General features: G+C 46.1%; 1 protein-coding gene across 1 annotated transcript in view; it reads right to left on the bottom strand.

Moving 5' to 3' along the window:
* The window catches only part of DNAJC4 (DnaJ heat shock protein family (Hsp40) member C4), a 425,931-nt gene extending 407,430 nt beyond the window's left edge, over nt 1-18,501 (bottom strand). Inside the window, exon 1 of the mRNA XM_069207103.1 lies at nt 18,408-18,501. The gene's annotated coding sequence lies outside the window, so the exon portion shown is untranslated. The remainder of the gene's footprint in view (nt 1-18,407) is intronic.
* Nucleotides 18,502-20,128: the final 1,627 nt, after the last annotated feature.

Raw genomic sequence — 20,128 nt, 5'->3', positions numbered from 1 at the left:
TACAACACGTCAGAGCACTTGCACCCTTGACCTAAAAAGAAACCTTTCATAAATTAAACAGAAACTTGAAGGGTTTACATTCGGTAACAAGCATTTGCAATGTAATGGGTCTGGCGTTTGCTCGAGGTAGAGTTATAAGCGTTGTAAATTCCTAACTGGACTTTTCTTGCCACACAAACTGAAATTAAAAAGTAAAACAGTTGACATTCAAAGTGCTGCCGTGAGCTCGAAGAGAGAAACAAAAGAAAAAAGAAGTTTGCTCGCAGTCAAACGTATCAGCAAACATGCAATTATCCATGTAACAGAGTCAATGGCCAAGACGGTAACAAAACCGACCTAAGAAGGGACAAACGTAAAGCAGTCATCAACTAAAAGAAGGGATTTTTGAAAGGCAAGCCCATGAATGAGTGATAGTGATGGGCATGCAATGGGCATGGTTATAAGCCCAGATACATACCAACATGTCGGAAAAGCAGCCCTTGCACGCTGCTATACTCAACCTAAAAATGTTGTACAAAGCCAAATCCATCAGCCTTCTCATACAGTTTTAAAATAATGAAATGTTGTGCTTTCAAGCAGCATGTAACAATAAGCAGATCTACAAAATTATGATATGACACTATCATTGAAAAGCTGCATAGTAAAGGACAACCTTAGCAAATGAGAAAATGCATGTGCAATTTAGTATAGCCCTCCAGCCTCACCTACAAAAAAGCTGTACATCTAGATTAAACTCACATGCTCAACATTACTGGACGCACAAATCCAAAATACCTACTCCGACTCTGATCTGATGCATGATGGAATCATTTTTAAAGTCATAACCCAGGCTATCGAAAAGCTCTGCAAAGGGGTACTAATGATGCTTCTGCAGTGTCCAAATGATAATTACCGAGAACATCTCTTATTTCAAAAGTGTAATGTTTGATATAAGCAGTTATTAATAATTTACCAAGCTATTTTTTTTACTTTCATGCAACTGTAGACATACTCAGAACTCACAGGGGAATGCAAATGCAAAGCCACAATTGGGTGTACGTACACTTTAATGTGTCAGAAGCAGCGTCGTAATAGCTGCGATGTATTACAGAGAGAGGAAGAGAAGGTCATAATTTTTTAGGAGCGCTAGAAATAGATTTTGTCATATTTGTCAATTATGGGTATCAGCTGCTACCCCTTTTAGTGGAGAAGTGTGGCACAATGGTTAGAGTGGCAGACCCTGATGCAGAGATCTGGCCCGGAGCCAGGGATCAATTTCCACCTCGGCGGGGCTTGGGCTCAATTCCCTTGGACCAGATAATTCTCACCTTGGTGCCTAATCTAATTAATGGGTCCTACTCTGTAACTCTGGGCAATGGCTTGCTTAATCTCCACAACGGCCCTCACAGCGCTTGGATGCCTGGCTTCACCCTTGGGCTGTCCAGGAGTGGGTGCCTCACAGGGAACAGCCAGGAGGGGTTCCACAGCGGTATGCGTACAGCGCCTTGAGACCCTAACGGGTGAGTAGTGCGCTATACAAGTGCAAAGTTTACAGTTTTGTTGCCCTTTAATAACCTTTTGAACCCCAATCTAGCGGACATAAGGGCAGTGGCAGTCACAAAACGCTCACATAGATTGTATTCTTTATTTAGGTCTGTCTCTGGATGGTTGAAACACGGTCCAGTCTCTAGGAGATCCTAGGTTGTCACTAGAGGGGTTGGGGGCTTTGGTGTAAGCCCAAATGGTGTCAATGTGAAGTCTATCTCTTCTGAAAAAGGGTTTGATGCAAGACCCCATAAACAAAATACATCAAAGTTAGACTAACTTGCATATGAATAGATCCTATCTGTAGTTGGCATCATGAAGGCCATGGGCTCTATGAACAACGAGTAAACCAATGATGGACTACAATGCAGCCCAGAGTAATTAACAATGACTGAGATTAATTCAAGGATTAAACCATCAATTTTTGTTCTTATCACCCAGACATGGTTCCTGTATCTCGTCCGGCCATAGACTCAAGTTTCAAATCGCTTATGAGGCCAAACAAGGTAATCTAGGGTTGCTTGTGTATCTATACGAAGTGGACAAGTTCATGCTTAGCTATCTCTTTTAGGGCAGGAACAAGCTTGATTTGCATATCAACAAGACTTTATTCGGCCCTCATTAGGCCATAAAGGTACAATAAAAAGCATTTCATAAATATAGCAGCATCATAATACTCATTACGCATCATAAAATGATCAATCTCCATGAATCATGTCGATAATTACATTAATGGGAAACACTTCATAATTAAAACAATATTATGCTATTGCACATCATAAACCAATGCTTAATAGCACAATAAAAGACACCATATAAAACCCTAAGAGCGAATCTGAATTTAGACTCAACAGACCTAAAATTGGCAATATATACATAAGGGGAATCGTTACACTGGACCATATCTATCTGTAACCCTCGGGCAAGACTTACAAAGTTTCCCATTGCCACACATATTCCGGTATTCTCCAACGTTTGCAAACGTGCGAAAGCCTCCTGAGATTTATTGTTAAAGGAGCGAAAGACAGGGTGCAAAAATCACTTTTAGGCATGGGAATACAGACTACAAAATCAATAACGTGCAATGTGCTTTGTTGTGTGATATTATTGCACAAATACCTGGGCAGTAATGATCCCCAGGCTACATTCCTAGGGAAGGCAACTAGAAAATGCAGTGAGTTAAATCGTATATAGTTAGATAGAACCTCACATTCCCCCGTGAAACCAGTAGAGATAAAACTCACACCCAAACATCAGATTAATTAAACTGTAGTTTACACTTGCAGACGGTTTATCAAATTCCTCCTGGTGGAGTCTACTCTGTCTGCTCCAGAAAGCCTTCCTCACTTTAATTATAGCCTTGCCTTTGTATTTATACTCACCAGGTTGCCAGCCAATTCTAGCAGACCCAGGTCTGTGAATTCCTTCCTTATATAACTAAGCAAAGGTATAGCATACACATTGTCCAAAGAAAGACAATCCTCCATTCCATCTTTTGATAAGTGCGCTTCCGGATTTTCCTAGGCCCTAATCCATAATAAGAGGGGTTCCAGCTTTATCCTATCTCCTAAGAGGAGCCACATACAGGTTTAAAAGACACATAAAGGCAGGAGTAAATTGTGGAACAGCAGCAAGCTATACAAAAACGTGTTTTCTACCTATTGTAATGGCTCAGGGCCTTTATATCCCTACACCCCTGCTCCATAACTCCCCACAGAGATACATTTACTCTTGTGGATCTCGATAATTTCTCTAATCAGTTTTTGACCCCACCTTCTGGCAAAAGAGAATACCGACTCCACAGTTCTTTGTATTTACGCAGCCCTGGAATTGTGTAACTTTGCCCAGGATAGGTTTGGTCAAAAGGAAGACTCAGATACGTGATGGACTTTCACAATTGCTGCCCTCCCCCACACACACACTAGATACAATGCCCTAGTTTCTACATTTCTTGGTCCAATACTCATTGTAAAAGATTTTTGTAGGTTAGTTTTAAGATCCAGATCCCCCATAAAACTATAAAATTCATCTAAAAGAAGCTGTAAACCATTTGGCAGTCCTTGCTATTCTAACTGCATCATGTGCATACAGTAGGGCAAGGAGGGCTCCAGACTTTATTTTAGGCAGCTCTTTCCCCACTTTAGTCAGGTGTGATTTTAAATTGTTCATATAAATGAGAAACAGAGGGGCCATCACACACCCTTGTCTAAATCCTAGCTGTGGATGAATATTCTGAAAGAGTGTCCCATCATTACCATACCTGACCCTTATGGTAATGTCCCTGTCCATTCTTTGTAAAAGCTCAATTAAACCCTGGACGAGCCTAGCCATACCATTCCACACCTCTCCCCTGTTGACCATAATAAAAGCACAGGAAAGGTCCATAAATGCAAGGTGAATGGAGCCCCTCCTATCTTTTACATATCTGATTTGCACATACTTAGGCCTTACTGTAGTGGGACAGTAGGCACAACAATATGATGGGCCAGTGTGTACTTCAGAGTGATTGCCAATGGATGAAATAAATGTAAACATTCCTCCCAATTCCCCTGACTGAAATGAACATTACTACAGAGAAAACATAATAAAAATACACATTCAAAAATCTTAAGTCATGTTTTAGGTTACTCTGACAAGCAGCAGCAAAAAATATACCTGACAGGAGTATACTAGGACGAGATGGAGAACTTGGTTTCAGACTGCAAAAGCTGGACGTTCTATAAAGCAAAGAGTTACACAAGCAAAATTTAGCACATGCCATTCTTCAGTTTCAAAAAGCGTATGGGAACAAAAGCTATACCCACTTTAAGGTCTACCAGGCAAAGTAAAGAGGGCTGTGGACAATCAGGACCTACAAAACAATATACACATTTGATAGGGTCTTTGTCCACAAAAGAAGAAAAACAATTTAAAATGTGCAGTCAGTACCATAAAAGAAAGATACTGAAGCTAATATGTTATTAAAATAAAAGGATGCTTCCTGGGGAGAGTCAATATACTGATATTTTACAGTGTGTATTGTAAATTGTATGCACCTTCGTAAAGCATTCTAAGACAAAGGATGAAATTACACCATGAAGCTTTTCTCCCCAAATAGGAATTTTGAATCAGCCAACACTCAGACAATGACTAAGAAAAAAACATGGCAGCAGATCCCTAGAGAGATACATTTTCTGGAATGCCCCAATCAATCCCAATGCAGAAAAACTTCATACTCTTAAGGAGATGCTTGAAAACTGAATTTTTCCTTCAAACGTATGTAGAACAACTGTAGCCACATGCACGGGGACACCAGATGGCTTGTCTGGGAAGTATTAATAAAACAATTCATTTCTCCTTGTTGCCCTTGCTTTTAGATTTTAAAAGCTTCCCTTCTTTTCCTAGACTCTTGAATAATGACAGTGGTCGAGCAATTAAAGATTGCGTTAAAGGGGGGGGGGGGTTTACTCTTGGACGAAGACTGGAACGGGATTCTGGTGTCTGCAAAAGAATGAGCTATAGTCGCAAGATATAGACTTATTCAGTTTAAGTATCTACATAAAGTATATTTCACAAGACAAAGACTATGGAGGAGCGGAAGGATCTCTTCACCACTGTGCCTGAGCTTTGGTTCACAGATTGGAGACCTCATGCAAACGGTATGGAATTTCATTATAATTGCTCCTTTTTAAAAGGGGGTTTTCAATACTCTGGGGAATGTGTTGATATCAGTTATCACAAACCTGTCCATTCTGCACATTAACATTGATCTAGACTCTAAGAGATACAAATTGGCCCTGCCGTGGCCTGGGCTTCTGCTCTCCAAGAGGGAAATAGTTCACATTTGGAAGGGGCAGAACCCCCCTACCCCCCAAACAATCCGAGGACGGAAAAAAGGATAAGACCAGTGCATGAGTTTGGGGAACTCAACATACCTAGCAGGATGCCCACAGAAATAGTATAAGACATGGACAAGCTGAGTTGCTGTAGGGGAATGACCTTGACCCTGTACGTGCCCAGGCCACGGAGAAGGGATGGTAGCCTGGGCATATGTGATCACTCGTAATAAAGCTATTGCAAGGAGATTAATAAAGCCCATAGAGTAGACCTTTAAATTTAACATTGTGTGTTTTAATAGTTAATGATAAGAGTGTTAGGACTGTTAAAGTGATTCTGCAAAAAGCACTGTTTGCCACAGAGTTTTTACACTCTGAGAGTTTCCAGCCTTTCACATGTTGACTTTGACAGTGAACAAAACGGAGGCGGATGGGTACGAGACCTTAGGAGACCTTTACCCAGCAGGCGACTTTCAATCATTTTAGGCTGTGTGGGAGACATTCACTCTATGTGATGGACATTTCCTCGTATATGCTAGTATAGCCAATACAGCTAAAGAGATATGGCAGAGTTTTCCAACTGCCCCACCCTCCTCCCTGGTATTTCGAGCCCTATTGGAACTGGGAGGTGCAAGACACTTGATACCACATTTATACAAAGCCACACTAGTGGACAGCCGGAGAACACAATTCCTGGCTCAGGAGGCATGGGCCACAGAACTAGGGACCCACCTTACAGACAAACAGTGGTCCAGGATGTGGTCTTTGGTGTGCATGGTGTCCTCCAATGTCAGGTTTAAGTTAACTCGGTCCTACTCCATAGGATATACCACACCAGAACGACAAGCTACCCCCGCTACCGGGCGGACAATGCCACCTTTCTGCATCTCGCTTGGAGTTGCCCACCTGTAAGAGCATTCTCGGAAGAACTGTTCCAACATTGGAGACTGCTTGTGGGATACAATTAGAATGGTGCCCTGTGGTGGGGCTGCTGGGGAGAAATACATTCATGCAAGGCAAAAAAGATGGAGTATAAGTTGACACACCTGGCACTATTAGTGGCAAAACGCAGCACTGCCATCACCTGGATGGGGAGCACAACACCTGGGATAGACACTGGAAAAGAGATGTAAGGAAATAGGCGCTGGCAGAAGAAATTTGTCTTAAATGAGTATGAACAGACGAAAAGTTGGAGGATGACCTGCATGACTGGGGAAAATTGCTGTCCATTTTTGAGGGGAGGGATAGATACCCAAAGCCTAGGAGGATCAACAGATAACGAGGGGTGAGCAGTAGTAAAAGGGACGGGAGCACACCAATGCACTGGAAAAGGGAAGATCATCTTAGACATGGCATGTGTTTGACTATTGCAAAGCTGGAATAATGTGTTAATTTTCAGGAATAAAATGTTGGAATTCAACAATTATATGTAATATGCTTCCACGTGATAGGGAAGTAAAAAAGAAATATGCAATTAACTAATTATTTTTAAAAAATGATAAGACTGTTGTGATGAACTTTGGAAGAATCACAATCATTACTGTCATGGTTTTTGTTATGTTAAGAAAAATGTGTTCTAAAAAAAAAAGAAAACAAAAAAAAAAGAATTGCTTTTTAGGGAAGCTAGTGGTTTGGGCTCAGATACAATAATGTTATCGCAAATAATAAAGAAACAAGTCCATCCAGAGGAATTTCCTTGAATAGAAATACATTTTTTAACATCACAGAACGAAATAAAAAGATAAAAAGGCTCACAAAAGTTAAAAAGTAAAATACAATGGTATGGAGTTGGCGTTCTAAGCACTTCTATAAAGTCTGGGTTAATGGAAGATGCATGGTAGATGAGGATGGTAGTAAGTCCAAATGCCCAGAAACAGTTTTCGAATAATTCCCTTCAAAGTATTATTGGTGTCCATTAAGCCCCATGAATTGCTTAGAGCAACACATAATAACTGCTGTAATATTAATGATTTCGAAATACAGGAAACACGGCAACTTTATTTTAGCAAAACTTGTTACATGCTTTATTATTTCTCAATTGTCATCAACTTAACTACCGACATACGACTAGTCCATCATAATTTATTATACGTTCAGCATCACCCTGTCATCTGGTAAATATCATTAGGTAAATGGATACGCTGGAGTAGAGAAACGAAATAAGCAATTGTCAGGAGTAAAACAAAGTAAACAGCAGGGTATAAATCCATCTGTATGTATGTACATATCCATCAATCACCCCCAACCACATCTACTTTGCCAGGGTTTGTTTCCACTTGTCACCCTGAGTGTGAACTCGGTCGTGTGCAGTGGAGTTAACAGGAAGCAGTATGGCCACTGCACATAGCAGAAATAAATCTAACATGCGATCAGTCACAATTCCTGTTATAACTAAGTATCATGCTAATGTTTATCATAAACAAGAAATGTAGCTCCTTGTAGATACATATCCAACAGCGCAATTACTTGTTGTCCTCATTACAATTACAGAAGTTATTTGTACTGTTTAATGATACCATCAAGTCTTTCTTTCCGCTTTATTGTAGTTTCTAAGAGGTATTTCTCAAATTATTCCCCTACATTGGATTGTTTGGTACTACTCAGTCTTTCCTCACTCTACACTGTAATTTATAACGAACTTTTTCCAGTTCATTGCTACATTGACTCACACTTTGTTCTTTAATATTAATACTGGGGGGCGTGGCTTCGGGCGTCAAGATGGCGGTCGCACTCTGAGAGTGCTCTGGACCCCTCCGTCATCCGCCCATAGTTAGCGCGGTCCGAGGGAGCTGAAAGACGCCGTTTCGGACACCCCTGTGACCCTGGGTCTCGCGGGGGTCGCGCACGGCAAAAAAAAACGAGATCCTGCATTTTATGCCCGCGCGGAGACCAGGCCGATCCCGGGAAGGGAAAACAAGATGGCGACCGCGACGCGCCCGGCTGGACCGTGGCCAGGCCGATAGCTGAGCTGATGGCGTGTGCAGCAGGCTGAAAGAACGGAGAGAGTCCCTGGGAGGGGCCTGGACCGGGCCCCGGCGGCGGATCCCTGTGGCCGGGCGGCCGGAGAAGAAGGCACCGGGTGAGCGGCCCCGCCTTGTGTACTGCCCTGCGGGTGCAGGCCGGGAGGCCTGGACCCCCCATCCATCCTGCCTGGCCCGCGAGACGAAAGTGAAGCGGCCGGGCGAGGACAGGAAGACCCCCGCCGCTGCATGTTCCCCCCGCGGCCCCCTCCTGGTACGTAATAGGGGCTGGGGCCGCGCGGGGGGGTCGGGACTCGACTGGGGGCCGCCCGGGAGGACGAAGACACTATCCGGGGCCCAGGAGAGGAGGAGAAGGAAGGAGAGGGGGTCGACGAGTTGTGAACCCCCCCCTCTCCTGTCATTGCTACAGTGAAGGGGACGGGCAGTGGCCCACCTCCGGCTCCCATTCAGATCCCCATCCAGAGGGGGTTTGCCAAGGCCCACACCAAGAGCTGGTAGCAGACCAGGATCCGAGAAGTGGAGACACACACCCCAAAACAGTCTGAAATTTAAGGCCTCGAACTATAGACAATTGATCCTTGTCGAGACAGATCTGAGAAGTAGAGGCCAGCGTGTGGCGAAATGGGGCCCTTTACGGAAACGCCAGATCCTGGGTGTGGGGAGACCTGAGCCCGGATCTGTGGTGAGTCCCTTTCGCCTAAGCAGAGGGTGAGAGGAGGGGAGCTACCGGATGGGAGCCAACGACCAGGTCTTTCAACGGTACCGGCAAAAGATGCTTCCACAGGGCCCAAGAGAGAGCAAATTAGTCCAGAAGACGCCCCTGAGACAGTGACACCCCACCGTCCCTGCGCGGAGCAGCACACCAATACCTTCCCTGGTCCAAGACACCGGAAAACAAATTGAAAACCTGGGCTTGAAAACATAAATACGGAGAGTGTGACACACCCGGCCCCCACCCCGGGCACCACGATGGGAAAGGACAAGGCGAACAAACAGCCTCCACCCTCCCAACAAAAAATCGATCAGTTCACGACGACGACGGGCCAGCGGGGCGGGGGAGACACAGCCAGCGGGGGTCCGACCCTGGACGGAGTGAGCGCCATTCTCCAAGCTATTCAATCATCGCAGGTAGCCGTAGAAACCAAGATCGGAGAAGTACGAGTGGATATGGGCCTCATCAGACAAGACCTTAGAAATGCAGTAAACCGAATCACTGAGGTGGAATCCCGAGTTTCTCAGAATGATACTGATTTGTCTGACCTCAAAATCAAAGTGGCCCAACTGCAGACCCGAACCAACGAGCTTCACCGCCGTGCAGAGGATGCTGAAAACCGGGCAAGACGCAACAACTTACGCTTTATCGGCTTCCCCGAGGGTATAGAGGATGACAAGGCCCCCGAGTTCCTAGAGAGATGGATCAAAACGTGGATGCCGGACCAATCCCTCTCGCCCCTGTTCGCTGTTGAACGAGCCCACAGGGCACTCGCACCTCGGCCCCCTCCGGGCGGCCCGAAGCGCCCAATGATCGTACGATTTCTTAATTTTAAAGACAGAGACAACATCCTTAAAGAAGCGAGGAGGTTGGAAGATCTTCAATGGGAAAATCACAAAATCCTAATTTTTCCGGACTACACCAGAGAGGTCCAAACCCGCCGCAGGTCGTATGAGCAGGTTAAGCAAAAACTCAGGGCAATGCAACTTTCGTACATGCTCCTCTTCCCTGCTCGCCTCAAAGTTCTCATGGCTGGGAAAGCATACTTCTTTGAATCACCTGAGGAGGCGTGGGACTGGCTGACGGAGGAGGGCATCGGGGCCCGGAGGGGTCCCCCGGGGGCTGCCGGGAAAACCCCTTGTATCGTACCCCCCTCTTCAGAGGGGCCCCAGAGGAGCCGGCGGCGCACCAGATCTCGAAGAGGTAGGCGGAAAGATCTGAACACTCTTGCGGACGGTGAGACGGCCCAAGACTCAGGCTCACAGACTGAGATCACAACAGACGCTCTTCCGGGGCCTCAGACACCTGCCCTAGTGACAGAAGACGGTCGCCTAAGTCAATCTCCGGTGCTCGGCTGACGAGTCGTGTGCGGCCCCCTCGTTGGACGTAGGGAGAGACTGGCCGCGCCTGATGTGCTCGGGCAGGCCCCGGTGGGACTGCCATTGACGACACCGGAGACTTTCTAAAGTATGGTGTCGAATGCTCGTTTTGCGACCGCTAATTGCAATTGATCCGAAAGAAAGGAGGGGTCCACCACTCCACCCCAACGACAGCAATGCTGGCTGTCTGGTTTTGGTTGGGTTTTTGGGCGACAGATGCTCCCGGGGTGGGAGTATGGGGAGGGGGGGAGTTTCAGGGGGGGGGAGTTTGAGTTGGGTTTAAAGGGCTACGAGTTAGTCAGCCTGGTTTGTAACTTTAAGATTTCACCAAATAGTTTGAAATGGTCGTCCCTAGGTTTACACCCGCACACTAAATCTTGCGTAACACCTGCACACCTCACGCTTGGCCCTCGAGGACCCAAGTCCTTTCCTGGAATGTAAATGGCCTATTAGACAAGATCAAGAGATCAGCAGTATTCCACACTCTCCGTAGATATTCCCCCTCCGTGGTCCTCCTCCAGGAGACCCACCTCCTTGGATCTAGATGCCCTATGCTCGCGCGAGGAGGATATGATAGAGTATACCACGCAGGATTCTCCAGAGGCTCTAGAGGGGTGGCTATCCTACTACACCGATCTTTACCCATGGTGATCACAGCCACGCAGTCCGACCCACAGGGTAGATTCGTAGTAGTCACAGGGACTCTTCAGGGGCACCCGTTAAACCTTGTATGTGCCTACGCTCCTCCAGCGGGGCTTGACACCTTCTTACTTTCGCTCCACCGAGTGACCTCAGGACTCCCCCAAGGGACCACCCTACTGGGAGGCGACTTCAATGCGGTTCTTGACCCAACTCTGGACATATCTGGGGAAATCACCACCAATAGATCTAAGAGGGCTTCAGCCCTAAGCAATTGGGCGGAAAGCCTCGGCCTGTGCGAGGTGTGGCGCACCTGGCACCCCAGAGAGCGCCAGTACACGCACACGTCCGCGGCCCACCAGACGCAATCCAGAATAGACCTTGTGTTTATGCCCGCTCTGGACTTCTTAAACATCACGGGGGCAGAGATTCTCCCCCGAGGGGTCTCGGATCATGCGCCAATACGTATCCGACTAGGCGGAGTAGACCCCACCAAGCGGCCTATGTGGCGCCTGAACGCTTGGCACCTGCAGGATAAAGATTACACGCAGGAGCTCAGGAATCACCTCAGTCAATATTTTGAACTTAACGTAGGTTCGGTTCAATCCCCGGGAATAATATGGGCCGCTTGTAAGGCTACTCTTAGAGGGCACGCCAAACACATTCTTCGGTCCTGTGAGCCAGACCAGAACTCCCAGATCTCTGTAATGGAAACCGAGGCCCTACGACTGGAACGCCAGCATGTAAACTCGGCTTCGGCCTCTAACATGAGGCGACAGACTAGGGTGAGAGAGGATATCAAACATATGATGCTGGAGTCGGCCAAACACATGTGGAGAGCCTCAGCAGCCCGAATATATGGATGGGGGGATAAAAACGGGAAACTGCTGCACTGGCTAGCCACCCGCCCCATGGCCGACAGAATTATACCCGAGATCCTAGAGGACTCGGGCTCCCTTGTTAAAACATCTGCAGAAATTGCACATAGTTTCGCTTCCTACTATACGCGTCTATATGCCAAGCACCCACGCCCCCCCATTGAGAGAGAGACCCCACTACTAAACGACATTACCCTTCCGAGGGTGCCCCCAGAGGCGAGAAATAGATTGGAGGAGGCCATTACCCTTGCAGAGATTAGCAGTGCAATATCCAGCCTGGCAACGGGCAAAACCCCAGGCCCGGACGGCTTCCCAGCAGAACTATATAGTAAATGCAGTGACATCCTGGGTCCCCACCTACTTAACATGTACCACGAAGCTGAAAACCAAGGCCGCTTCCCCACTGAGACTGACCAAGCGACAATTGTGGTGATCCCCAAAACCCAGCCCCCTTCACGACACTGCTCAGCGTACCGGCCCATCTCGCTCCTAAATGTCGAAATTAAGGTACTCTCCTCGATCCTTGCCTCCAGACTAAAGGAGGTAATGCCCACTCTGGTTCACCCTGACCAATGTGGCTTCATGCCTACCCGTAGTACCAGGCACTGCATCAGGCGGTTACATCTGGCTTTGGCGCACCGCAAAACTCTGTCACACAAATACTTGGCACTACTTCTACTTGATTTTGAAAAGGCCTTTGATACGGTGGATTGGTCTTACCTCGAACAGGTCCTGCATAAAAATGGGCTCGGACAGAAATTCAGAGGATTGGTGAAACTCCTATACTCTAATCCGACTGCCCGAGTTTGGGTGAACGGAGTAGTCTCCGACCCGTTCCCCATTGGCCGTGGAACGCGACAGGGATGCCCGCTATCCCCTCTACTTTTTGCGCTAGTAATAGAACCCTTGGCGATACTACTGAGAAGCGACCCACTGATTGAGGGCTGGCACTGGCCCATCGGTTCGGAAGACCGAGTGGCATTATACGCAGACGATGTTCTCCTGTATATCTCCAACCCACCCAAAAGCGGCCCGCGCGTCCTAGAAATCCTGAGACTTTTCGCAGAAGCCTCAGGACTGATCCTGAACCCAGCCAAGTCCCTGCTAGTCCCCCTGCACCGCTCTCGCGACTGTATAGACTGGCAACGAAACATCCCAGTTCGGAGAAACAGCTTCAAATACCTAGGAATACATGTTTCACTTCTTCCCGAGTTAGCGTGGGAACTTAATATCGCGCCACTAACAAAGAAAATCAAGCTCGACCTCCTGCGCTGGAAGGTGCTTCCCCTGAATCTACTTGGCAGAATAGCGCTGTACAAGATGATGATCCTCCCCAGGCTCCTATACCTCCTACAGAACTTCCCACTTCCCGTCCCCACTAAATGGTTCAGGGAGATGGATTCCTTAGCGCGCCAATTCATATGGGGCGGAACTCGCGCACGATTGTCGCTTAAAACATGTCAGAGGGACATATACGAGGGGGGCTTAGGCATGTCTAATGTCCAATACTACTATCTAGCGATGCATACAGTTGTGATTAATGACTGGGTGGGAGGTGGTTGGTCAGACCCCGCATACAAACTAGAACTACAAACAATGGGCTACCCACAGATCTTCGGCGCCCTTTATGGGAATCCGATCCCTCGAGATACCCCAGATGTAACCAAAGTGGTACTACAGGGATGGCGGACGGCTCAGAAAGTGACGGGGTGGTGGGGACGCCTTACCCAACAGACCCCGCTATGACACGGGAGGCAGCTGGAACATGTGGCAGGTCTGGAGGGCCTTCAGACCTGGGACAACATAGGTATCTCCACTCTGGGTGATATCTGGGAAGGGTCACATATGCGGTCCTTTCAGGAACTCCAGAAACAATACGCCTTGAACAAGACACAGTTCTACCGATATCTTCAGTTGCGTCATGCCCTACTAGTCCACGTACAGACTGGGGACACCATCCCGAGCATAGCCCCATGGAAGCCAAGGCTCTGATGGGAAACCTGGGCAGAGGAGGGATTTCCCAGATATATCGCACCCTAACTACCGTCGCGGCGGGCCCCCTGGGAGGACTTCGCAAGAGGTGGGAGGATTGGGTGGGTCCCATGGAGGACATGGATTGGACAGAAGCACTGATGGCCCCGCGCTCTCTTACAATGGCCACTCGCCTCCGATTAATACAAACCTACTTTCTGCATGCCGCATATCTCACGCCCGACAAACTACACAGAGCGGGCCTCCGCTCCTCGGCGGAATGCACACGTTGTGGGGGCCCCACAGCTGACTTCTTCCACATGGTATGGGCATGCCCGATAATAGCGGCCTACTGGGGTGCGGTTGTGCAGGAGATTTCTGGGGTCTTACAAGAGGAGGTGGAGAGGTTGCCAGTGCCCCTCCTCCTGGGGGCCATGGGTGACATTGTGCTGCGAAGTTCAGACCGGACCTTTTTAGGGGAGGCATGCCTGGTGGCCAAGAGGGATATAATGACAGAATGGAAGGCAAAGAATGCACCGACACTGACTAAGTGGAGACGGGGGTGGATTGGTGTGCGCAGCGTGAGAAACTTATATATGAGGCCAGAGGTTGCTTAAATAAACATAACAAGATATGGGGGAAGTGGGAGGGCATGGCAGGCTTTTAGGTTTAAAGATTGTATATTATATGTATCAACAAGGTGTGGGGGGGACCTAGGATTCGACCACCATTGTTTAAATGCCCGTTGGCATCATGTTGATCTGTACTTATTATTGTTTTCATGCAAATCAATAAAAAATTCTTTATAAAAAAAATAAAAAAAATACTGACTCAGTGTTTACAATGAAAACATTAGCTCAAGAGTCTCAAAAACAGCAAGAAAAGGAACAGTTTCCAGTCATTCCATCAGGCTGGTAATTTTGTAGGAATTCAATCCACCATAGCACAAAATGTTTAATGGACCCAGAATTCTTGTTATTCCTGGGCCTATATTTCAAAACAGGTCACTGTTGTTAGAATACTTTTGAGCAGTGAGTCTTGGGGCTTTTATTGTTCAAATCAGGACAGTAAAATCTACTGCAAAAACTTCAAAACCCTAGTTCAGGGCCATGGCCACGATCCAAGGTAGATCCAACATGGCTGCTATCTGCACTTAGCTAGCACCCCCAAAACCAGCAACAGCCTTACACTTTCAGGCACCGTGTGTACAGCAACAAGCAATGGCAAAGCCAACAGGTTTTTGGACATAATGACTTTGCCAATGCGGCAAAACACAGTTATGCTGCACAGTAAAATCAGCAAAGCCAACAGGTCTCACCTGTGTGACATCTATTGGCTTTCTAAATGTTTTAGCCATGTTGTACAACAGCATGGCTGCTGTGTATTGTATAGTATGGTATGGTATAACCTGTACAGTAAGGTATGGCCTGTCATTGTATGGTATGGCTCATCATTGTGTAGTATGGCATGTCACTGTATGGTATGGCTCGTTACTGGGTAGTATGGTAGGGTATGGAATGGCCTGTCACTGTATATTAAAGTATGGCCTGTCATTGCATGGTAGAGTATGGTATGACCTGTCATGGTAAATGGAATGGCATGGCCTGCTGTACGGTATTGTATGGCCTACCATTGTACAGGATAGTATGGTATGGCTTGTCCTTAAATAGTAATTTATGGTATAGCTGGTCACTGTATAGTATGGTGTGGCCTGACATTGTATGGTATGGTATGGAATGGTGTGACCTGTCATTGTATAGTATAGTTTAGCAAAGTACAGTATAGCATAGTATTCTATGGTATGATATGTTATATCATTGTAGACTACGGTGCTGTATGGTGGCCTATCATTGTATTGTATTGTATGGCCTGTAATTCTACAGTATGGTATGGTATAGTTTGGGCTGTCATTATATAGTATGGTCAGTGTTGGCTCCTCCATAGGGAGGCAAAAAGGCACCGACTCACTAAATCATCATGCCTCACTGTGCATCTTACGACTTACACTTTACAGCATTTACATGAAAACATAAATTGTTATCCTCCTTGATCATTTGTTTTCATATTAATTCTCTAATATCACCTTGCAGCTGAAAAGGACTACACTGGCAGTATTGAGCACGTGTCAAGCCAGAGCTGGGACAGCACATCCTCACACAGACGTAATAAATATCTCACAGGCTGCACTAGCATCAGCCAGTGCAGCATGTCAGATAGTGGCGATTTGGACCATGTCAATCAATAGCCCTTATGCTCCATCAGAAACCACGATAAAGTTAAAGGGCAGTCTTCCATAATATCTGAGCTTCTGATTGGCCATTAAGGTTGTGAGTATCACTCTGATGCCATTTATTGATCTCGAAGTTTGGGAATCATCGTAGTTGTTTCAAGTGAAGGTAAGGGAGGGACCAGGTAAAGACAACACAGATATATATATATATATATATATATATATATATATATATATATATAGAGAGAGAGAGAGAGAGAGAGGGAGGGGACAATACAAATGAATATCATGTCTGCAGTAAAACTAAAAGAGCAAGGGTTAGAAAAATGTATGTGACAAGCACTTCAAAAATAAACTTTCTCAACTATACTGTAGGGTTTCTGAAGCAGTAACACAGTCGGAGATATGGAAAGGGGTGGAACGGGGAGTAGGAGGGAGGGTGCTAAGGCAGCATGGAAGGATGTCTGTTATACAACAAAAAAAGCAGCAAATTTCAGAAAAATGTAATGAACACACGTTGCCTGAAAATGAACTTTCTCTGCCATAATGAAGAATGTTAGAAGCACAAGAGGGAGCAGGACTGAAATAGACAGCCTGCAAACAAATGCAGCATTATGGAGTGCTTCCTCACACATGCAGTATTGTTGAGTGCTTCCTCCAAAACTAAAAAACAAGGCAGCTATCAAAGCGCAATTAGCTGAAGGACACTGAGTGGAGACAAAAGCAATACTTAAGCCATGCGCCACAGGAGGGACAAACACACAAAAAGGAAATAAAACCAGCATCCATTTACAAAACAAAAGCAAGGAAATAAGAATGACGATGAAGCCAACAAATTGAAAGCTATGGCCAGGCTCTAAGCCCTCTTCATGCTAACGAAATGTCTTGCAAATGCCAGTGCATGCGCTGTGTCAGGTACAATATAAAAACACAGGCAAGATGATGTGACTGCTGTTGCTAGATGCATCATTCTACATGTATGTAGGTGCGTCAACACACGTGCCTGCCTACAGAATGCAGAGGCACATGATTTTTTTAAAACTAAACCATCTAAAACGGTGGATAGCACTTAGCTTGGTTTTAAAAAAAAACAAGTGCTTGATAGGATCTTTTTGGTAGCAACGCAGTTAATGGTAGCTGCCAGGTCCTCAAAAAATGGAAACAACATAACTAACCACAAGTGGTAGGATGGCAATGGGGGAATGGTTGGGGAGAAGCAACAGGTAGGAGAGAAAATAAAAATAAAGCTAGGTGGGGAGAGGAGGGGAAAACCAGAACACAGGAGAGATTAACAAGAAGCACAAGGGGGCAATTGTGTGGGAGAAAGAAGCAGCATACGAAGGAGAGAGCTACAAACACATGCATTCTCAGGAAATGCTGAAAGAAAAATAAGAAAGTAATTCCCTAAAAGTGATAAAATTAAAGAATTCAAGCAAGCCAAAGGACAGTGAACATGTTATACTGCAAAGGTGGGACAACTACAAGGGTGGGACAAAAAACGAGGATGAAAATAAGACATCAAATAAAAAGGAAGGAAATGAGTGACAATTAAACAAACCAGTGGTAAACAATGGGTGGGTTTTAAGCCCACTATATATTCTGGTAGGATCACCTTCAGTCTTTCGTAACCGGCTGGCTGGTAGGAGAGACCTAAAAACCGGAGTTCGTAGTTTACTAAACACTATTTGAACATGTATTCCTTGCCTGCGAAAATACTAACAATACAGTAACCACAAAATATGGGAGCCCCCTAACCCTACACGAGTCACCAAATGCCTTAGCGCTGCTGAAAGCGGAATCCAGAAACATTCATGGACTAATCCTGTCCGTTTTGTGTGACAGGGATGGTGAACGGGGATACAAAGGTTAGTTCTCCAACTTCTCAAGCAACTAGTGGGAGCTGCCTGAAAAACATACACTGCGCCTGCAACTAGTGGGAGCTGCCTGAAAAATGTGCACAGTATCGGTACTACCGATATCTCAGCCGATAACTCCAGCGGATCTCGGCGTTTGGGCTAAAACTCCCACAGGTGAAAGCGTGTTGACTACTGGAGGTGAGGGTTCGGCATATGTGCTTATTTAGGCGCCTCGTCTGGGGTAGTAAGCACCATATAACTGCAATTACAAAACTAGAGCTGTTCAGCCACAGTCACTACAGTGCTGCTCAAAGTCACTCATGAAACTGAGCTTGGTCTGTAAGGAAACAGTGTCAAGGTAGGAACCCCCTCTCAGGCCAACCAATCCAGCTGCAGTGCGTTCTGCTTTAAAGTACCCTTACCTTTAAAGGTACGCTGGTGTCAACGGGTTACAAAACAACTGTCACCGGGGCTAGCCATTCACAGCACGAATCCTCAGAAAGAGTAGAAGGACTGTGACCAGGGCAGACAACAAAACAGAAGAGGGACTAAGGACGTTTCTGACTGCAGTGTCAGCAAACGCTTTTTCATTCATTTCCGTTGGAGTGGAGGAAGTTAAAAGCGTAGAAACCTAAAATAACATAATATAGCATCAATTTTATGACAAGACCGGCGGATCCTATTATGCTATTCTTTTCTTGTTTATTTTAATAGCAACCGCAATCAAGACAAAACTACAACTCCCATCAGGTCAAAGAAAGTGGCCAATGGGAGGCAACAAGTAGTCAAGTATAATGCACTAATCACCAACGGGCTGCCCCTATAATACTCATCTTGACTGAGAATAGCCCTCTTTTCTGCTGCTCGCAGTCAAGATAAGTATCTTCATTCATTTAATATTGTGTTTATATGCACTGTTTAGTACTGATTTTTTTAACGTTGTTGCCCGCGCATATGCTTATTGCACTGCTGTGTTCTGTCCAGTCGGCTGTAGCCGCATGTCTTCCTTGTGGCGCGCGCTCATTCCTGACTTCTTCCGTTTTCCCTTCACAGCGCAACCGCCATTTTCAAACGACGGTCGCAGGCAACTAACGGCAAATTGTTAGCGCGCTCCTCATATTTTCGCTCCTTTGCCTTTCCACTCCATAATTTCTTGTCGGACCTTCCGACAGCTCCTGTTCTCCGTGGCACACCTTGCCTTGGACTGCTCGTGTTGTTTCCCCGCCCCTAGGTGGCATCGGCTCTGGTGAAGAAAAATTAACCATTTCCTCACCTTTTTTTGCCTCTCGCTTCCCAGAGCTTGTAGCTTCATCACAATGGACAGCTCCCCCATTTCTCATGCTGCCATTGAGGAGGAGGAGGTTATTCAAGAAAATATAAACAACTTTATACAACTTTCAGTTGAACAAGCAGTCTCTGCTTCACTGAACAAATTGGGAAAAACTTGAAAATTCTGTGGTAAAATTAGCATCCAAGACGATTTTGGCCCAGTCTGCGGGGGATAGCAGAAAGCGTCCTTGTGCTGCAAAGAATACCAAAGCAACGTTATTGATTGGTGAGGGTTTCTCACACAGGACAGAGGACGCGGCTCCTCAAAGGCCTCCCTTAAGGGAGGGGATAACTTCTAGTAAATCGTCTAAAAAATGCGTAGCTAAAGCCAAACATGTTTCTCCTATTATGATTTTGAAAATTTTGGACAATACTGATGAGGAATTGCATGACCATAACCCGGATTCATACACCTCCGACATTGATAATGCAGATTCTTTCTCCCCTCTTCCTCCCAAAAAAGCCAAACTAGATGCCCACAAGCTTTCCAAGTCATGCAAAGTTACAGATGCAGATCGGGAACCTATGTTCGTCCATAATGACATTCAGCATCCTCACTCTATTGATTGGTTCCCTGCGGACCATGTGGCTGAATACGTGACCTCCAGATTGCGCACCCCCCTTGACAAACAAGTCAGAGCAAAACTAAAATCGGAATGTCCTCGCCCATCCCTCTGCTAAAAAATTTCAGCAACCCAAGTTATTGACGCTTCCCTCATCACTTTTTTCACCAAGTTTGGTAAAGACCCTTGCAAAGGAATAGATAAGGCCTGGTCCACTTGCCAGGACAAATTTTGGGATATTGTGGGCCCTT

This window comes from Pleurodeles waltl, chromosome 9 (assembly GCF_031143425.1).
Source record: "Pleurodeles waltl isolate 20211129_DDA chromosome 9, aPleWal1.hap1.20221129, whole genome shotgun sequence".
NCBI classification, from domain to species: domain Eukaryota; kingdom Metazoa; phylum Chordata; class Amphibia; order Caudata; family Salamandridae; genus Pleurodeles; species Pleurodeles waltl.
The sequence above is the reverse complement of the archived record's forward strand: the minus strand, read 5'-3'. Positions and strand labels throughout refer to the sequence as shown.